The following is a 17806-nucleotide window of genomic DNA, read 5'->3' as shown; positions in this document are numbered from 1 at the left end:
GCCTAGAAGGATGGATGGGTTAGAGAAAAAGAAGTGGGTAAACTCCATGACCCAGGAATTGTAGGATCCCCAGGGTAGAGCCCAAATGTAACTGTAAAAAGGAGAAACTTCACATTGATTCCCCCAAAATGCACAGTGAACATCCTGATAGGATAGTAGACATCCCTATTCTAAAATAAATTCCTAGATATAGAATTGCTGAGACAAAGGTTTCATACATTCCAAACTGTAATAGATATTGTCAAGATGTCCTCCAAAGATCTCATTAGTTTCTCCTCCCTTTGCAAATGCCCCGTTAGCCTACATCTTATTGATGCTAAATCTTCATCTTTTGAATGTTTGTCATCCTGATAGATCTGATTTGATTTTTTTTAATTACAGGGAAGATGAACATCTTTTCGCACATTTATTAGCAAATCATAATTTTTCTATGTATTACTTGCTCATGTCCTTTGTCCAGTTTTTTTTTTTTTTTTTTTGATTGTTTATCTTTTTCTCATTGAATTGTAAAAGCTCATTGTAGCTTAGACATACAAACCCTTTGTTTTATCTGTTACTAATATTTCCCCCAGCTTGTCCTTTGTGTTTTGACTTTGTAGATAGAGCTTTTGTTATCCAGAATTTTTCACATTTTATGCAGTTAAATGCATCAGGCTTTCATGAATTTCTGCTTAGAAAAGTCTTTCCACTCAAAAAAAATTTTTTTTAAGTCACCTGTTTTCTTTCATGTTTTCTATACTTAAATATCTTATCTGGAATTTATTTTATTGTACTATAGAAGTGAGGCAGGGATGACTTGTTTATCTTTTTACAATAGTGGATTGCTGATTAAAGATGCAAGAACTTTTTGAGGTTCCAGAACCTCTGTAGCTTTCCCATGGTCTTCCTAGAAACAAGAAACATCTTGTTTCTAGGAAGTGATTAGAGGGATTAGAAGGAAAACTGGTCCAATGGAAAAAGAGAGCGAGAAAAGGAAAGAAGGAAAGCTGGTACTTGCCATTAAATTCAAGGACAGCCAGGAAATGGGGACCCTGTGAGAGTGGGATGCAAACTTCAGGTGATGCTGGTGTGGGGCCCTGAGTAGAGGAGGCAGGCTGAGCCCTGCAGCAAAGAAGAAAGTCAGGCAGGGGAGTCACCATCCTCTTAGGAAGAGTTCAAAGAACAAGAGAGGTAGAATCTAGCAGTGGCACACACCCCAAACTCAGTGCCAAGTTTGCTGATTTACTGCCTGCATGCTGATCTCTCAGCCAAGCAAGGTGGCTTATTCACCTGTGTTCCTTCCTTTTTGAGTACCTACTCTGAGCCCAAGAAAAGATCCCATATCCTGGTCAAGCAATAATGGAAGTTAGTGATAGTGACTCTGACACAGAACGACCCCGTGGGGAGTCTGCTGTGCTATGGGAGGCAGGAAGTCATTCTAGAAAGATGTTTTCTTCTGATGTGGCATTCAAAATTTTATTCTTAAAATCTGAATAACTAACTCCTGACTCTTGGGTGATAAACGAAAATGGCTCTTATTAGAAGTTGTCCCCCACCCCCAGCGCCTTCCCTGGGAGGAGCCCATCTGGTTGGACCACCTGTCTGGTTCTGGAGAAGTCCAGAGCACCCTAAGGACAGGGCACCCAGTCAGCAGCCATCCTGCCCCCTGACAGGGGCTGGATGTGAGGGGATTACAAAACACTGGGCCCCAGCAACTTCCACTCTAGCACTTGCATGACTCTAAGTCCATATTGTTCTGGAACCATCTTTAGGTGACCTTCCCCACTTGTAGTCTTGGTCATGCATCTTGGTGTGATAGGTGTTCCCCAAGAGTTGAATGACAGGGTGTGTGTCAGGGCATGGTCTGGGACTGCAGAGCTGTCCTTGACCAAGTCTAGTTGGGAACTAGATTGGAGCAGAGGCCCACAGCAAGTGAGAGAGGCACACAGTCCTTTACGTTGGCCTCCACAAATTTCTCTAAGAGCAAAGCCTTTTATACAGGATTGGCTGAGAAGAGGCCACTCTCTCCCCTGGTTGGGTGACCTCCAGTGGATAGCCCTTCCACCCCTAGAAGCTCCAATGATTGTAGACCCTGTGGTCACCCACCGCCTGGCATTCCTGAGCCCTTTCCTGCTGACTCACTGCAGCCTGGCTGGTCCAAGCTTCCTGCCAGCAGCCCAGCAGAGACCAGAGGGAGGGAGGAGGCCCAGGAGACTGTATCAAGACCCAGGAATGCTGTGCTGGGCGAGGGAGGGGACAGCTTCCCTGTATGACTTCTCTGAAGGGATGACCAGGAAGTGGACTGTCTGGTGGTCTGAGTGCTCTGACAGTCACAGCCAGGCCTCACCTGTCCCTATTCAGAGAAGAATGGCTCCCCAGCCCCTACCCCACTACTGTGTTCAAGAACCCTTCGTGGTCTGCCTGTGATTGCCAGGAACAGCCATCACTGTAGTGGTTGTGTGTGACTGCCAATGAGGGTGTGTTGTTATGTGCCGATGGTTGAATGAGACTGTGCTTGTGTGGAGTAGTTTGTGACTGTGTGTGACCATGTGTGATTCAGAGTCACTGGGTAGCTATGCCTGGTTGTGTATGATCACTACAGATGAAATGGCTGAATGTGATTGTGCATCGTTAAGTCACCGTGCCCTGTGTGATTTCCCATGACTGTTGTGGCCTGTGAATGCATGACTGTCTGTGGTCGTGTGTGTTCTGTGTGGTTGTGTGCTGCTGAGTACAGTGTGTGAGTGAGTGTCATTGTGGCTGGTTGTGTGCGAGTGCTTGGGGTTTTGTGTGATCCTTCACAACCACTTATGTGCCATGGCCCAGGCCCAGGGAGGTTAAGGATCTGCCACATACATGCCACGGGAGGGGAGGGGCGAGTGTGCGCTTGTGAGTTAATGTGTGTCTGTCTCTTGTGTGCTCTTTTCTTTCCTAGGTTCTACTCATGAGCAACCCCAGGGCTGCCGTTTATGACAGGAGGTGGCGAAGACTGCAGGATGCTCTTCCCCTGGGTCACTGACCATTTTTAGAGTGTTTTCTTGGAAGCTGGCTGGGCTTCTGGGTAATGCCAGTCCATCCAAGGCCTCATAGCAGCTGACTCCCCAGCTCCAAACATCTCCCCCCATCCCTCCTCCTGCCTTGCTGCAGGGGCACAGCCCTGGCCACCCTCCCTGTACCTCCTCTGGGCACAGAAGGAACACAGGCTCCCAGCTCTCCTTCTTTTCTAACCCTGAAGATGTTTTTTTCAAGGGTTTACCACTAACTTCTTCAGGGAAAGCAGATGGGGTAACAAAAACATCCCATGCAAGGGATTTGCACTGCTTCAGATGTTTGCAAGCGTTTACAGCCCTGGCCATTGGGTTACCATGTCTAGGCACCTGTCCTGCATTCTTCTACCTGAGGACAGTGTGTGAGTTTCCAGTGCTGCCCAGCCCTCTTCTCACCCTTGCCTCAGCTGAGGCAGATTCTCTGCCTCTCAGTGGAGATTCCGGCTCTCAGGGACATGGCCCTGCCCAGAAATGATAGAAATGATCCCTGTGGACCAGAGTTGGGCAACAGCTACCCAGATGTGCAAGCCTCAAACTGCTTCTGTCCCTACTGGGAAAGAATTCCTAACCTCACAGTCTGGACAGTCTGCCTGGCTGGTACTGGACCAGGCTGAGGATGAGTGATATGGTACAAGGTCAGCAGGAGGCTTGAGCATCATGAGGGGAGAAAGTGCTGGAAAGAAGAACTTAAGAATGGGGAGTCAGAGCACCCTGTGTGAACAGCCAGGCTGAAGCCAAGGCATGTGTGCCCTGCCAACACATTATAATAGGCCCACAGACATGGGTAGAGGGCTGTTAGGAGAAGAGGTCCTGGATCAGTGACTTAGGATGTTTGAGCTCTGGTCCTAACTCTGCCATCCTGTGTGACTAGGGAAAGCTGCTTTCCTTTTCTGAGCTTGTTTAACTAACTTAAAGACCGATAAAATGGTGGAAATGAATTATGTAAAGTGCAGAGCCCAGGAGACACAAACCCAAGTAGATCCTCAATGAACATGACTCCCATCTTGATCTTAAAGATAGCTGTTCTTCCAGAGTCTCAGATCCTTCCAACCTAGGCAGTCTATGTCTTTGAAAGGATCAGCAGTCTCTTTCCCTATTAGTAAGGGCAGGCCCCGCAATACCCAGAGCTGCCCATGGCAGGACCTGGACACTGGCACCTGCCAAGACTCTTCCTGCTCCTCCCAGCACTGTTGCCTAATTTATCCTTCCCACCCATGCTTGCCCTCCCCCAACCACCTCAGGTCCCCTGGGACTGCAGCTCTGGACTCAATTAAATCACTCTGGTAGGTGCTGTGAGTCAGCATTCATGAAGCATCCAAACTTACACCCTATGTCCTAAGCGTAACAAAGGAGGCACCAGAGGCCAAAAGCATTAGTGAGATGCAGACCTTCTCCTTCTAGAACTTTTAATAACAATTAAACACCTCTGGATCCCACTAGTCAATACCATGTGGCAAATTCCATTGTCCTGAAGATCTAGAGAGGTGATAGAAATGACTGAGAAGCTTAGCAGAAGCAATAGGTCATGATAGGACCTGAGGACCAACTGTGGACCAATTATTTCAAAGTGGGACAAGGAAAAGACAGCTGCATCTAGCTGCATTCATGATATTTCCCAGTTCTTACTGAGGGCCAGGTACTGAGTAAGAGCATTCACCTCACCTTCTCCAGAACCATATGAGCTAGAGGTTACATTTGGAAGAGATCGTGTCTAAGGTGCTCCCTTTACCCCCACATCCTCATGTCTGTACCTTTCTGTGACTCCTCCCTCTGAGTGTGGGCAGGACCTATGACTTGCCTCAAACTAATAGAATATGGCAAGTTCAGATGATGTCACTGTCAGAATTGTTACCAAAGACCTGATCTTCCTGGCAAACTGGTCCTGGAGACTTTCTCCCTTGCTGAGTTTGAAGAAGTCAGTGGCAGTGACCTGAGAGGGTGTATAGAGAAATTCACATGGCAAGGAACTATGGGAAGCCTCAAGGAATCAGGAGCAGCCCCTAGCCAGCTTCCAGGAAGATTTCATATCTACAACCCAGGATAATTCTGCCAGCAACCTGCATAAGCCTGGAAGTAAATCCATTCCCACTGGAGTCTCCAGATGAGAACCCAGCTCTGGCTGACAGCTTGACCAAACCCTTGCAGAGCATACAGCTGGGCGTGTCTGGACTCCTGGCCCATAGGAACTGTGGGAGAGCAAATATATGCTGTCCTAAGTTTTTAAGTTCATGTTAATTCATCATGAAGCAACAGAAAACTAGTATGTCAGATCCCTGTCTTACAATGAGGAACCAAAGCTCAGAGACTATGTTCAGAGTCACATGCTTAGTGAGAGGCCTAGCAGGTACCAGAGTCCAGTCCCCAGACTCCACAGGCTGATGTTCTCTCTAAGACCTCTAACTGGTTTTTGCTCTTCAGCTATCAGAAGAGTAGCCTTCACAGTATTGATTAAAATACCATTTCTCCATTTTAATTGAGGAAGTGCTGAACTCTCCAGCATAGGCACAGGGGAGACAATGAGACAGACACGACTTAGGACTTTCTCTGCTTCCAGGCTGCAGAGGGCCCAGGGGACAACGGACAAGGGATTTCAGAGTGATGAGGGTTACAAAACAAGGAGGGATAAGAAGCACTGGGAGCCTGTGGTGGGGCAGCCAGCCTTGGCCCAGGGCCAGGGCCAGCCTCCCTGAGCGAGTGATGCACAGGCCCCTTGTGGGTAGGCCTGGGGGGGAGCCAGCCCCTCTGCATCATCAGTGAGTGAGTAGGTGAGTAAGTGACCTTTACTAAGGCCATGGTTCCCAGAGAAGAGAACTCTCCCAGCAATGTGAGTTCACCCTGCTTCTGAGGACTAGCTTCCAGAACACCTGTCCCAAGCAACCAGGGCCTCTGTGACTGCCCAGTGACTCCTCAGAGCTCAGGGAGCACCACTTCCTGGATGCATCATGGGTGGCTGGAGTCGGGAGGGCTTGCTTAGCTGGGACTCTCATCTTCTAAACATCTCCAGACATCTGGCAGGGGGAGAATCAGGTGGAGGTGGGAAGTAAAGCAGGAAGATTGGGGAGGAGGGTTTGGGGGTGAGGCTATAAGCAGAGCTTGAGAAAAGTGCAGGAATTAGAAAGGGAGCCCCCCCACAGTGGACCCAGACTGCAGCGTGATGACTCAGCATCCCCAGGGGTCCTTGTGGATGAGCTGGAAGGATGGTAAGGATCAGGCAGAGTCTTGGCAGGAGGCAGACAGTACACACAGATCTGGTGATTTGACCATAAAGAGACTATTGTCAAATGGCTCGGGTAGGGTTAGAAAGAATTGCAGGAACCTGGACCAAGAGCAGCAGCCTGTCCCACTGCTAGGCCTGATGAGCCAGGGAGGTTACCAGAACTTCAGAGGGCTGGAACTGAGTGGACAGGCCACCTGACAGGACTGTGGCAACCTGCAGGAGGTGTAAACACCCTGACTTCACTTTCCTCTCTGCCTCCCATGTTGGTCAAGGCACAGGGTAAAGGCGCCTGATGTTGTCCTCACAGGGCAGCCTCCTGGGGAGCAAAGCAGGTGTAGAAATTGAAGGCCAAATGAAAATAAGAAACCGTATCTTGACTCCATCCTTCCCAACTGGGGACTCTGGACAAGTCACTCAACCTTCCGGAGCCTCGGTTTCCTTCTGTGAAAGGGGGAGGTAAATGTGCTTGTATTTGGGTGATCGTGGTTTAAGGGTCCCATTCCATAGAGCCAGAGAGCACAGGCTGGCTGCCAGCATTTGGTTTCTAGGAGACAGCAACAAGAACACAAAACTGGGCCATGAGAAGCCAGATGCCAGTCCTGGAGCCCCTGGACCTGGGAACAGGGCATGGATGAGGGCCTAGCTGGGCAGGTGTTAGAGTCCTTGCCAGCACTGGACCAGAGACCCTCTCTCCTCACACACCCCAGCCTGCAGCTGCAAGAGGGCAGCAGGATGAAGCCTCAGAGCCCAGGGTCTACCCTCAGAGGATGCATGAGGTGGATAGAGGGGCAGAGGCTAGGCCAGGTGGAAGGACACATGGCAGTGCTGAGCCCCCCCACCCCCCGCTGTGTAGGAGACTTCCCCTGCACCCTAGACTTCAGCATGTCAGAGAGAAAGCTCACAGCCTCCCAGGGCACCAGGACAGCCAGACACAGATTATTAGAAAGCAGTCACCTGCCCTGGATGTCCAAGGGCCTAGGACCCAAACAACCCCTGGTAACAAGGTTCCCCTCAGAGCCTCCCTAAGCCCACCTGTCCCCCTCCACCACCCACAACAAAGGCCCCTGGTGAGACCCACAAGCCTCTGCCCTTTGTTTATTATCACCTGCATCTAAAAGTTCACAGGAAGAGGGTTTTCAAAAAGTGTCAGAGTCAGGTTTGCACTGCGTCAGTGTTTTTCAAAAGAAAGGAAACCAAAATGAATCAAAGAAATGAAGGTGCATCAGATTAAGACCTGCCTGTGGCGGAAGGGGTCCCGGGAAAGGGTGTGACTATCTGGGGGTGTGCTCTCTGGCAAGGGCAGGGGAAGGGGCAGAGAGGACAAAGAGCGGTAGGGGAGCCGTCTCCCTTTGTGCTGTAAAAGGAGAGCAGATTTGAAGAGCACCTGTCCCATGCAGGTCTCCTCCTCCTTGTTGGCCCCGTGGAGCTCACAGTCAAGGTGCCCAGCCTCCCAGTGCCCGTCCTGCTGGCCCAGGACTACAGTCACCTACCGTTCTCCCACCTCAGACTTACTGGACCCAAATCCTAGCTGCACTGTTAAATCACACTTTCTCAAGCAACAGTAGTGTCTGCCTTCCATTTGAGGAGCGTCCTAGAGCTACACATGGAAACCTTAGGCTTCCATATCTCCCAGGAGACTCTGATTAAATTTACTGAGTTGCTTGCAAGATGGTTATCTATCAGTGCGGTGTGCGGGATGCCAAGTCGTTTATTTTACTGGTCTTATTTTCCATTTGCATCATTTTTCTGGTTTCTTTTTCCTTTTCTGTTTTCATCTTGTTATATTGAATGAGTCTTTCTTTAAAGAACTCTTTTTGAAGTTGTGAAATACTTCAACGATTCAGAAAATCATAGGGAATTATATAATGAACACTCTTGTACCCACGAACAAGCTTTATCGGGTCTTAACGTGTTACCAGGTTTGCTTCAATTTCCTTTTCTCCTTTCTTTTATTTCTTAGTAAAATAAACTAACATGAAATTTACGGTTTTCTCTGTTTCAATTTCTTTGTGAAACATAACATAAATACAGTCGAAGTGCCTGTGACTCCTTTGCTAGAGGGAACCAGTATTCTGAATTTCATGCTCAGGTCGAAGTGGCCAAAAATTCATCATAAAGCCAACCATACGGTGGAGAAGGGTGTAAAACCAAAAGTAAAAAGCCTCCTGCTGCTCCCAGTGAAATTCACTCTCCCTGGACTAATCACTCTTAAAACTTTTTAGAAATTGTTCACGTTTGGTCTTTGCTTATTTGTTTTGGTGCTGGAGATTGAATCCAGGGTTCTACCAGTGAGGAGTCCCCCCACCCCCATATTCTCTCTCTGTATATCTGTCAGCGTGTTTTCTTTTTTTCTTTTCAGTAATGGGATTGAACACGAGGCAGGGGTTTCCACCACTGAACTACATCCCCAGCCCTTTTTACTTTTTATTTTGAGACAGGGTCTCACTAAGTTGCTGAGGCTGACCTCAAACTCGGGATCCTCCTGTCTCAGCCTCTAGAGTTACTGGCATCTTAGGTGTGCATCATGCCAGGCTTGACTTGTGTTCTTTCTTAACGCAGATGGAATTGCACAATTCTAGACTGTAGTGTCATCCTCCAACATGGCTTTCCTGTCAGTTATCAGTGTTCCCTGGACATTTCTTCATGCGAATACTAACAAATCGATCATATTGCTTTTAACGGTTGCCTGGGATTCTACTTTATTTCATGTTTCCCATGGATGGGCATTTAGGTGCTTTCCAGTTACAGCGCTCTTCTAAACAAGCCTACATTGAATGCTCTTGCCATGCCACTTTCCTCACTTCTGGGAAAACTGTAAATCTGCAAAATAAATATGTAGAAGTGGAGTTTCTGAATGAAAGGGTATAGAATATTGGATATCTTGAAAGACTTGCCAACCTTCCCTCAAAAAATGATCAACTTATACACCTATCAAGAATGTAGGAGAGTGTGTCTCCCATAGCCTCAAGAACACGTCGTCTTATACCCCTGTTGACCTTTGGTTTATGTTTGTCTGTCAACCGTCCCTATTTTTTCCCCTTGCATTTTGTGGGTTTGTTCTTACCTTTGAATCTTTGATCTACCTGGAATCAATTTTGGATGCACAGTGTATAACCCAAATTGAGATATTATCTTCAATTAACATTTATTGATATTTCCTACCCTGTAAATAGATAGAATAAAATACCAAAACAAAGGGAAAAGCAGGTTTCTCTTCACTCCTAAGAGGCCACAGTTACCTGAGTTTGGCACAGGCTTTGATGCAAACTGGGTGGACATGGAAATGTCAACCCAAGGGAGTCATGATTGCTTTGAGATCAGTGGGCTGAGTAAAACTTAAGTAGAATAGGAGGGAAGGAAGAGGGGAAGAATGTTCTGGCACCAGAAGGGAATAGAGCATGTGCAAAGGCTCTGAGGTTAACAATGGAACATTGCTGCTGTACAGTCTGTTACCTGAGTGTGGCACAGGATAGACACAGACACTCTACAAACATCCAGTTAGTAGTTCAACAAATATGCACCAGTGAACGCCTTCCCTCGGACTTGGGCTTTCCCCGAATGAAGTACATTATATGTGTGGGAAGAGGGAGACATAGATATTCCATGGCCAGAGAAGTGACTGTGGCAGGCTGCCTAGGAGTCCACCAAAATCCATCCTCCCTTCTGTTGTAATGGAGTTGAAGCTGGGTACATGGTTGCCAACCAGGGACAGCAATTCCCAGCTCTGTCACTTAGCTCAGGCTGTAATGACTACATTCTCCAGCAGAATGTGATTGAAGCTGGCATGTGAACTTTCAGGCTGTAATGGTTTGAAAATGTGATCACAAATTCTTCAACTCTTTTCTTGTCAAGAGATGGGGGTCTAGGACCCTTCCACTTGAACCTGGGAAGTCTTCAATCAAGAATACTGTGAGAATAATGTAACTTTTGAGAGGCTAGGCCACAGAAGGCTATGCACCTTCCACCTTGTTCTCTGGGAAGACAGACTCTGAAAGCCCTGTGCCACCATAAAAGCCCAGCTCTGCTGAGGCCGCCATGTTGGATAGTCTGTATTCTGGGGCTCTGGTGCCGGCCCAGGGGGGCCCAGTGGAGCCCAGTCTCCCCAGTCGAGTGCTGGGGAGTGATGATGCCTCTGAATGACTCCGCCTCAACCATCTGACTCTTTGTAGCTGAGGTCCCAGCATTGTAGAGTAGAGAAACAAGCTATCTTCCCTGGGCTTTGTCCAAATTCTCCAGAATTTCACGCAGACCCACAGAATCTGTGAGGATAATTAAATGGTTGATATTTTTTAGCACTACATTTTGGGTGGTTTGTTATTCAATAATAGGTAACTAGAACTAAACCAAAACCCAGAAAACCTGTCCCCCTTCTTACTGGCTCCAACCCCATGTGGCAATGACCCAGTCTCAACTATGTAAATGGCAACTCCTCTGGGGCAAGACACAGCATGAAAAGGACCTGGGTCCCTAGCAAACCAAATGGAGCCAAAGTGAAAGACTCACTTGGGAGGAATACATGTAAACATCTTTATTCAGCAAGACAAATGTGATCCTGCAGGCTGAGCTTGTCTTTGGTTGGAAGTGGGGGAGGGGCAACAAAAACAGATCAACAAACAAACAAAACCCAATGAGTTGTTTAATTGCAGTGTGATCAGTTCTAATCAGAAACACACAGGGAGCTGTAAAAACAATCCACAATCACTCTGATCCACTGAGGGAGCAGTGTTTGCTTTGAGGCCAGAGGGTGAGTAAAAGTCAAATAGGATGGGAGGGAAGGGAGGAGGGGAAGAAAGTTCTGGCACCAGAAGGGGGTGGAGAATGTACAAAGACTCTGAGTCAGGAAGGAGATGGCGAGTTTTAGAAAATGGAGGAAAAAAGAAGGAAAAGAAGAAGCCAGTATGGGCCAGTTCCAGAGGGGGGTTGATGCTGTCAGAGGAGGGCTGGAAGGCTGATGGAGTCTCCCTCTGGGCTGTGGAGATAGAAATGATTAAGTTTGAAAGATATTTGGGAGGTGATTGGTAAGATTTTTGAGGGCCAGAAAAGCTTGGTGAGGGAGGGAATAGCCAAGGATGAAGCATCCATGAGATGATGTCTAGTCTGTGAGTATATTATGATGTCATGGCCAGAGGAAACCTGGACATGACCAAGTTCAAAGGCAGCTCGGAGCATAGAGAGGGGATTGGATTTGATAGTGGGCACCTTTAAGGATGTCACCATTCACATTTCAATATCTATAATGTGGAGGTAATTATAGCTCAAAATGTAGCTCCATTTGGTACACACGACTGTGTTAAGTGTGTGGATGGAGGCTGCATTCATTGACCCAAAGACATTTGTTGTGTGGTTCCTTCAAAGTTTAATAAATGAGATCAACACAAAAAATATGCCATGTGTTAGTGGAAGGTGCTAAGGAAAAAAATAATAGGTAGGAAAAGGAGCTAGAAGGGGTAAATTTTCTAAATCAAGCTCTTAGGCTAGAAAGAGCAATCGTGGCCTGACCTTGATTCATCCATTGTATGTCCTTATGCATTGTTTATAAGGGCAAGATGCTCACGCTCATGAACTGGGTAGGTCCAGGTTCTCTGAGTCTATACAATTTGGGGGAGTTCTTTGCAAACAGAATATTTTTAAAAATCTTATTTTTGCAAATTTTACAAAGAGATGTGACCATCTGAGTAGATTTCCAGGCCTTAGGAAGGGGCCGGCTTGAGTGTGGGACCCTACAGCACAGGCTTCCAGTAAACCCACCTCTGCGCATGAGCAACAGATCTGCGGGAAGGGGAGGGAGGGCTGTGGGGCCACAGTGAGAACTTGTTTATTGCAACGTGGAGCAAGACAGCAATCATGCCAACCCTCAATTTCCTGATCTGTAAACAGGGACAATATCACACCCTTACAAGGTTTTAAGAAGATAATAAGGGCATGTAAGTAAAGTGCCTGACTCTTAGTAATAAATGATAACCATTTGTAAACATTTTTATTCCTACCCCCACACAGATGGAGGACCACAGTCTCAAACTCTGGACAGGGCCAGAAAGAACAGGGATAGAAAGGTAATTGGGAGCCACTGTGACAGGCAGGCCCCACACTGCCTGTGAGTGCTGACCTCAATGGCGCCAGATGCATACAATGTTTGCGTGACCCTTGATCTGTGGAATTGGTCTGGTGGCAATGACCTTTATGTGCTCTGCTCTAGAGCAGAACCTTATGGAAATCAAACATCCCATGAAAACCCAGCTGACCTACAGGCATGGATATTCTAATGGGTAGAGCAGAAAGAGGCTGGAGTAGACCTCATTCAAGTCCCACTCAGTCCCTGACGGCCCATGAGATCAGTCAGTGAATTCCACCTGCAGAAGCCGCTGCTGCCTCCCCTGCAGCCTGCAGGGTGATGTTCTAACTGTGTGGCACAATGGGGTCATGAGGATGCAGCAAGGTAGCCAGAGTGCCAGGCCCATGCAGAGAAGGAAACAAAAGCTCCTCCCAGCTGGACACAAATTCTGGGCCACACTCAGGAAGAGAGAGGGCTGTGGCAGCCTGGGGCACTGGTTGACTCTAAAAGTCCTGCAGCTGCTGGGTCTGTGGCTGCTGCAGCAAATGCTCACAGGCATATAACAAAGCAAGTTTGACCCGCGGTGGATGCTGGTGACGTTCAATGACCTACGACAATTAAAGCCATAATCAGAGGGTGCTCTAACTTGGTTGCTGTGGGCTCCTTTGCCCACAAGTCACAATCATTTGCTAGGATAATACATTGGCCGTTAGACCTCAAAGTCCTGTTGCTAAGAGATTACCAGCCAAACGATACTTCCAAAAAGAAACCGCTACAGCATGTTCCAAAATAGAGCCATAATAATAACCCAAACAGAAAGGACATTCTATTATTGATAAACCCTTGTGAAGTGTTGAGGAATGGTGTAACTGAGAGGTAGCCTGCCCTACACATCACCAATTTGCCAAAGTTTTGAATCTAATAAAATTGACTCAGTGGTAAAACCGTAATGGATATAATAATGTCTTCATATTCAGAGGTTCTTCAATCAACCGAAATGTATTCATTAATGGGCAGGGAGGGTATCTATATTTTTGTTCATGTTTACAACCTTTCCAGCCACATTTAGTTGCAGGAATGACTAAGTCTAAAGTGGCTGTAACCACCCCTGTTTGGCACAATGTCTGTTTTCTGCAATAATTAAGTGATTTAACAGTCATTCACAGCCACCTCCGTTATTGCTCTGTTACTGGGGCAACAGCAACCAGTCAACCAACAGAAGCCAGGGTAGAGCAGGACAGGGCAACAGGGCACTTTCAGGGAACTGACTGTCACTACGCACCTACCGAGAGCAGTTTTCCTAGGAAAATAGTTGTCCCTTAATCCGTTAAATTAAAGGAGATTCTGATCTTTGTTGACCTCTTTGCAGACCTCTGATGTTAGCAGCATGATGCCAGCCACAGACTCTTCCTTCCTGACTACCTCCCTGGTCTCCCCTTTCACCTCTCCATCTCTCCATCCTCTCATCCTACTCCTTCCACTACCTTCTGCTTTCTCCCTGGCCAGGGCCCTGACTGCAGTGTCTGTTTCATCCCCAGGGCGGGTAATGGAGAGCCATTTACTCTTTTCTCCCATTTTACCATTGTGGGAACCAGAGTCCAGGGAGACAGAGTGGGCTGTCAAAGTCATGCAGCTATGAAGTCAAGAGATAAGCTCATGTCTTCTAGCCACAGGTCCCAGGATGTTCACTGCTCACCAGACCCAAGCACCCCGTGATGTGTTACACAGGAAATTGCATGTTGTAATGCTTCCTAGAAAGGGGTCAGTGTTTCCATGGGCCAACCCTGGTGACCTTCAACCACTGTGTGGTACCCAGGGGAGGGGGTAGAGCTGTAGGGACTCTACCCTGTTTCCCTCCTCCATTGGGTAGGGGTAGGGGACATGTTTCAAGCAGAGCATTTATGGCCCTAGACTTGGAAGCTTGTTCTGTCACTGGGTGACCTTGGACTGCTACTTCACCTACTGCAGTATAGTTTCTTCTCTATAAATTGAGGGCAAGACCAGTACCTACCTATTTTGTAAGATTATTACAAGGAATGCTTAAGATCAAACAGGTAGCAGTCATCAGAAGGGTGTGTGGGGACGCTCAGCAGATGCCAGCAGCTGCCATCACCTCAGCCATAACAAGGTGGTCATTTTCACATAGCCATCACCATCTGATTCTGCCGAAGACCTGGTCTGCAAGTGGGGCAGAAGGCTGGTGCCGATTACAGGGCTATAGTATCCCCCAGAGGCCACTGGCCTATGTCATGAGGCTCTTCTTGTGACAAATAGATCCCAGGATCCTGAAATCCTTAATTTTTCAGAAGCTGCGCTGGAAGAATGGAGAAGCAGCTTTGTGGGTTTCCATGCCTGTCTAAACACATGTGCTTCCAACTGGCTTGCCTGGCTGGAATTCCCCCTGCGCAGCCCAGGCCAGCTTCCCGGGGCCCCATCCACCCCCTCCAGTCATACTGGCTCCCACCCTGGGCCAGGCTTGAGAGGTCTCCAGGGCTGCCTGCTTCTCCCTCACTATTTACCAGTCCCACTCTTGGGAGTAGGAAAGAGTTGTTTGAAAGTTGGTGGATCAGACCAGTTCACTCTGAGGGGTCTCAAAACCCCAGCCTAGAGGACAGCTTCTAGAGGAGGTGGAGGGTGGAGTTGAAGGCTGAGTTGGAGGGTCATCAATTTGCTGCCCTGCCATTTGGCACCAGCCCCAGTGTGGCGGCTCCAGTTATCCCGGGGCCAGGATGCTTTTTCTGTCGAGTCATCCTTTCTTGCCCAGAGGGATCCTGGCCCACAGCCACATTCTGGTGGGGTCTGAATGCCACAGAGAACGGAAGCTTCCTTTCTCACCAACCCCCAGCTCCCTGGTCCTGCAGACGGGCTGGTCTCTCAGCAGCCTCTGCCGGCAGCAAGTTTTCCTCCAAGTCTGTCTGTGTCCCACAGACTTAGCTCTGTGAACCCTGAGCCCCTGGAGAGCCCCTGGGAGGAAGTTAGAGATGCCAGTGTTCCTGGAAGAGAAACTGGCCTAAGGGGAAAGGGCCAGAGGAGATTAAGGAGCTATTTAAAATTCCTGCCTGCCCACAGCAGTGGGAAGGAAGGGGCCAAATCTCAGCCCCAAGACAGAGGCAGTAATGGAGGCCTCAGTGCTGGGCCCCGACTGCCCCCCACTTGTCAACTCTCATTCCTTTACTCTGTGAACTGCCAGTGTCCCCACACCAGCAAGCTAGTCATATCTTCTGCACATCACACGTTTCAGGAATATGTCTGGAGCATCCACTCCCGCCAAGGACATCAGCACTGCCCTACAGCAGTGGATGGGGCAAATGTGACCACTCCCAAATCCCCAACTCCATTCCTGCTTGCATCCCAGACTGCCTACGTTCGGATCTTGGCTTCCCACTTCCAGCTCTGTGAACTTGAGCAAGTTACTTTACCTCTCCCAGCCTCCATTGCCTCATCTATAAAACATGGCAAGCTAATACCTACCTCATAGGGGCGACAAGAGGGGCAAATGTATTAATATATGTAAAAGTTTCGGAGAGTTCCCTGGCACAGAGAGCTCAGTGTGTGTGTGTGGTGGGAGAGGACTAACTTGTGCCTTAGTTTAGGTTATTTTCCACTGGGAATGCCTTTCTCCTCCTTTTCAGGAACCTTTAAGCCTGGCCTCTCAGAAGTTTCCAGAACGTAGGGCCACCAGGAGCAGGCTTAAGGTCAGATGACTCCCTTTTAGGGGCTAGGGTGGCCAACACTAGCAGAGTGTTTTCCTGTTTGCGGAGGATCTTACAACAGCCCTGTGAGGTGGGTGAGGGCGTGGGGCTCAGGGAGGAGGTCAGGGGATTGAGAGTGAAACTTGGGTCTTCTGAAGTAGTACAGTCCCTGCCCCACCCTGCAGTGCTGGTCCCCAGAGACAATCGGACATGCAAAGGCCATTAGCAGGACCTCAAGGGCTTCCCTGGGCTCGGCACCCAGAGCATGGGACCTTCCGGGTCCTCAGCAGCCCTGGAGTCAGTGGAGCTGTCTCTCAGAGCCAGACGAGACCCCCACAGGCCTCAGGACAGGGGACACTGGCAGAGCCCTGAGGAAGCCCAGCAGGAAGACTCAGCCCAGGAAACTCTGAGCAACACTGGCAGACCACAGGCCCCTGGGCTTCCTGCATGCTCCACACAGGCTGCCCATCAACGTCAACGGGCTTGTGAAACCCGGCTGGGTGGGCAGTGGGAACCCAAGGGCCTCCAGGGGTCACTGGCTGTGGTTGTCCTATTCCCTTGCAGCCTTGGAGAAGGTGGCTTTCTAGACTGCTGTCTACACTGTAATGAGATCCAGCTGCTGCAGAAGACAGGCACCTGATGGAGTCCCAACCATCTCCTCAGGCCTTGGGCCTCCAGTCCCCAGAGCTCCTCCCCGCAGGCGTGTATCTCCTAGGTTCCTCACAGATACAGCTATAGGATCTGTGGTTGGAGGACTTAGGAGGGAGAGACAAGTGGGTTATCAGCCTGGTTCTTAGTTTAGCTGTACGACTTTGGAAAAAGTAGTTAACCTCTCTATGCCTCAGTTTCCTCATCTTTAAAATGGTGACAAAAGGCACCTACCTTTTGTGAAGATTAAAGAGAAAAATGTATATGGGAGGTTTGCTAAGGACCTGGCACCTAGTGAGCTTTGAGTAGTTGTCTTAGCAACCATGATGACAGCCAACAGAAATTTGAGGTGTAAGTACCTTTGCATTTCTTTGATTTTGCAATTTTCATTAAAATTATCCAGATTCAATCTATTATAAATGGTCCTTGACTTATGATGTTTCAACTTATGATTTTTAGACCTTGTAATGGTGCAAAAGCAGTACATGTTCAGTAGAAACTACACCTTGAATTTTTTAAAATTTATTTTTATTGTAAACAAATGGGATACATGAAGTAAAGGCACACCATTTGTGTAATAATACATCTACATAGGGTAATGTACACCTTGAATTTTGAATCTGGATCCTTTCCCACACTAGGGATATCTGGTGTGATGATTTCCCATGATCCTGGGCAGCGGCACTCCCACTCAGCCATGCAACCAGGAGGGAAACAACAGAGTCTCCACAGTGTGCTCTGCTGCTAAGCCGTGATGCTCAGAAGGCTGGGTAAATGCATTTCAACTCAAGATGGTTTCAATTTATGATGGGTTTATTAGAATGTAACTCCAAGTAAGTCCAAGAGCACATGTATACTTGAAAGAATAAACCTTCCTCTTGAAGATTCCTTTCCCTTTGATTGCCTAGTCTTGTGGCTCAGAAAGAGGGAGGCAGAGGGTTCACCTTCCACACCTTGGCCAGGAGAACTGGAACACTGACCGGTTCCCACTGAGGGGTGTCATGTGTCAAAGGAGGAAGCTGGCCCTGCACCAACCTGTGCACAACCCAAGCCACAGGGACCTTCCAAAGGGATGACTTTAAGGATGACCAAGAATGTCTGAGGGTCACCACCTGCTCCGTGCACTACAGGGCCACTGCTCACACACACACAGCTTGTTCATGTCCATCTG

The 17806-nt window shown here is 48.2% G+C and overlaps 1 long non-coding RNA gene across 2 annotated transcripts; it reads left to right on the top strand.

Moving 5' to 3' along the window:
• The first annotated feature begins 10927 nt into the window (after nucleotides 1–10927).
• On the top strand, nucleotides 10928–17504 carry LOC306658295. 2 transcript variants are annotated; one of them, XR_013763019.1, is made up of 3 exons: nucleotides 10928–10987; nucleotides 12241–12296; nucleotides 17277–17504. It is a non-coding gene; the product is annotated as an uncharacterized lncRNA (long non-coding RNA). The 2 variants fall into 2 exon arrangements; XR_013763020.1 differs by lacking the exons at nucleotides 10928–10987; nucleotides 17277–17504 and adding exons at nucleotides 15928–15964; nucleotides 16552–16826 and having other exon boundaries at nucleotides 12240–12296.
• The last annotated feature ends 302 nt before the right edge of the window (nucleotides 17505–17806 follow it).

Source organism: Sciurus vulgaris (genome assembly GCF_902686455.1).
Source record: "Sciurus vulgaris genome assembly, chromosome: 1".
NCBI classification, from domain to species: Eukaryota; Metazoa; Chordata; class Mammalia; order Rodentia; family Sciuridae; genus Sciurus; species Sciurus vulgaris.
This window is presented reverse-complemented; position numbering and strand designations above follow the sequence as displayed.